Consider the following 3,299-nt stretch of genomic DNA (forward strand, 5'->3'; position numbering starts at 1 on the left):
GACTTTTGTAGTTCAATGTTTAAGGTTGTCAGTTGCCTAATTTCTGAATCCTTATTTTCAATACTTTGACGTAGTTTTTTTATTAATTCCAGGTGCTTGTCTCTTTCTTTTATGAAGGAACCATTACGATTAGCTTCCTTAATTATAGAAAAAATTATCACTTTTGGAATATATGTACAAAATATATATACATACATATAATGCATACGTTGATCTTTGCAAAACAAAATATTATTACTACATAATATACAATTTCGGCACAAAAGAATAATGAGGATAGTTTTAGTTTTCTTTATCTGTACATAAAAAAAGACAAGTTTCTTTTAAATTATTTAAAAAATTATCACTATTTTGCATAAACTTGAAGATGTATGTAAAATTACACTAGAAACATTAGCACTAAAGATTCAGCTTAACCGAATATGATATATCGTATTTAATTGTATTTATCACGTATCGGTTTGAAATTTCTTGTTTAATTATCACTATATTGGAATATGCGTATAAAATGTATACATGTAATGCTTACGTCAATCTTTGCGGTCAAGCAAGGGACCGCATTTTTTACATTGACACTTGGCACTTTCTTTGTTGAACTTTCACTTTGTTGAACTTGCTCTTTTTTTGGTTCTGTAATTTAATAATTTGTAATTGGTATATAATATTCAATTTTGATACAAAATTAGATGGAGTATGTGAACGAATTTTCTACGCATATAATTTTCTACACAGGTGTTCGAAAACCCTCTCCCAACATCTTTTATATATGGATAGAGAATAATGCACATACAGTGCAACCCTGTTCCAGTGAACCCCGCTCCAATGAATATCCCCGTTCCAATAAAGGAAATTATCCCGGTACAGTGATTATAGACATCTTCAAGTTTCCTCCACCAACTTTCCGTAACCCCCAAAAGTCTAAGCGAGATTTCTTATTTATCAGATAGAGCAATGACTCGTGTATGTTATTGTCGTTCCATTTCATTAGAAACTACATACCAAAAAGAAAGAATAATATTAAACGCACTTGTCGAAATTTGTATTCGCAGTTTTCATTCTAGTGCGACTGAAATGTGATAGTCCAGTGTCTAGTTCTCAGTTTTGACAAATTTATTTCTAAGTGAACAGTATGCAATTTGGAATAAAATGGATTTACGCAAACAAATATATGATGCGAATAAACAGTGAAAACAAGTAAAAACAAATTTTAAACCTCGAGATTTAAAAGTTTTAGTAAGTCTTATATTACCGATTCCGCCAAGACATCTGCTTTCTTCTTGGATGCAATCGTGCTCTTCAAACATGTTTCTTTAGATTGTATTTTATTTTTCTGTGTGACAACAAATAAGTAATGTGCATAATTAGTTAGTGAATTATTTCCTATTTGATATATGCGAAACTTATAGTACATACTTTATTTGTATCCTTCCCATTGGAATGTCCTTCTCCATCATTTATTTCTTTTCCCTACACAAGTTACAGATAAAATAACTTTCTCGTTTTGATAGTCAATGTCTTTTAAGTAACTGATATTAAGAGGAGAACGTGATGTAACACACGCTGAAAATAAGGTAATTTTTTTTTAAGAAACAATTTAATGAAACCTTTTAAAATTTTAATATGTATTAAAAGTACATTTCTAGATATAAAACAAATATTTTGTAAAATGATGCATACATCAATAGGTATGATGACGGCTGTCTCAGCGTCGGACTTTGCAATCGGCGTGTAGAATAGTGCCTGTTGTACTTGTCTGAAATAGAAAATCGAAAATACTTTAGTCTTATGATAAAATTCCGCTATGGATGAACCTATTTGCAAAATAAAAAATGCAAAATTAAAAAATAACGAAACTTTGAAAAAATATTGTGATCGTAAAAATCACAGTATTTGTTTCAAAGTTCCGTTAATTTTTATTTTACATTTTTTACTTCGCAAATAGGTTTATTCATAGCGGAATTTCATTATAAGGCTAAAGTATTTTGAATTTTCTGTTTCAGACAGATATAATACTGTTACAACAAGTGCTATGCTGTACGCCGATTGCAAAGTCCGATGCCGAGGCCTTTTAGACAGCCGTCATTATATCTATTGATGTATGTATGCACCATTTTGCAACAAAAAAAAATTTTCTATATCTAGAGATGTACCTTTAATACATATTAAAATTTCAAAAATTTTCATAAAATTGTGTCTAAAAAAAGTTCCCAAAAATTACTTTATTTTCAGCGTGTTACATCAGGTTTCCCCCTTAACTAAAAGTAAGAGGCATTTTGAGTATGTTTGTAGGTTTTTTCTTAATTGTTGTACAGATTTTCTTAGAGTATATTGAAATAACTTTTGAATTAAAAACATTGAAATAAATACAAGTATGGTCAGGATTGGGGAATAATTTTCTTTATTGAAATTATTAATTTTATTTTTTAGTCTACCTGAACTTTCTATTTAATTTGCAAATTCTTTATTGAAAATGCAAGTTTTTCAATAATGGCCAAAAAAGGATATTTTTTAAAAGTGCTAAAAAAATATGTAAAAAAATTAACTAAAAAATTTGGGGATTACCTAACTTGCTCCTAAATTGTTACATTTAATATATCATTGTGGGGAAGCTAAGTATCAAAACCGGTAGTTTCTTTATAAAAACCTCGTATTCTAAATACATACTCTTGGTAGAAAGCATATAGGCTGTCTCCAAATGTAGCGTTGGTAACTCAAAATTATGTAGCGTATTCCTTATAAAAATGTACGAAAACTTTTTTTTTATCTATAATAAAAAAATCCATGTTTACCCGAGAAGTGAGCGTTCCGAGTCGAAATATCTCGCACGTAGTGTTGCCGCTTTTCCGCGTGCGTGATTGGCCGGTCGAAGCCGGGTGTGATCGCGGGAGATCGCGGCGAGCTTCGTACGTGTGTGTCGTGAGTGGCGTGAAATCGTGATGTGACAGTTCGCGTCGTGTCGTTAGGAGGTTAATAATAATATTATAGAGAGCGAAGGGTTGATGATGATGATTAACGGCGAACTGGTAAAAGTAGATCAATTTCGGAGAGAAGAAATAATAAATTGCACATGTGGTTTTATGGAAGAGGACGGTTTAATGATCTCTGTCTCTGCTGGCAACATGGACATTGTAATTTTATTGAAAAGGAAAAGGATATTTCTGAGAAATATACATTTGTTACATATGTCAAAATCCATATCGACTACGGCCGTCTAAGAAATATTATTACGATCAGGACTGGATTATGGAAGGCAAATTGTCAAGGTAATTTATTTATTAATATATTTACATTTATATTTA

At 30.8% G+C, this 3,299-nt stretch overlaps 1 pseudogene; it reads left to right on the forward strand.

Annotated features, from left to right (window-relative positions):
• The first annotated feature begins 2,931 nt into the window (after window positions 1-2,931).
• Window positions 2,932-3,299, forward strand: part of LOC112463963 — a 4,000-nt pseudogene continuing 3,632 nt past the window's right edge.

This window comes from Temnothorax curvispinosus, unplaced genomic scaffold, assembly GCF_003070985.1.
Source record: "Temnothorax curvispinosus isolate PA1 unplaced genomic scaffold, ASM307098v1 QBEX01013798.1, whole genome shotgun sequence".
NCBI lineage: Eukaryota > Metazoa > Arthropoda > Insecta > Hymenoptera > Formicidae > Temnothorax > Temnothorax curvispinosus.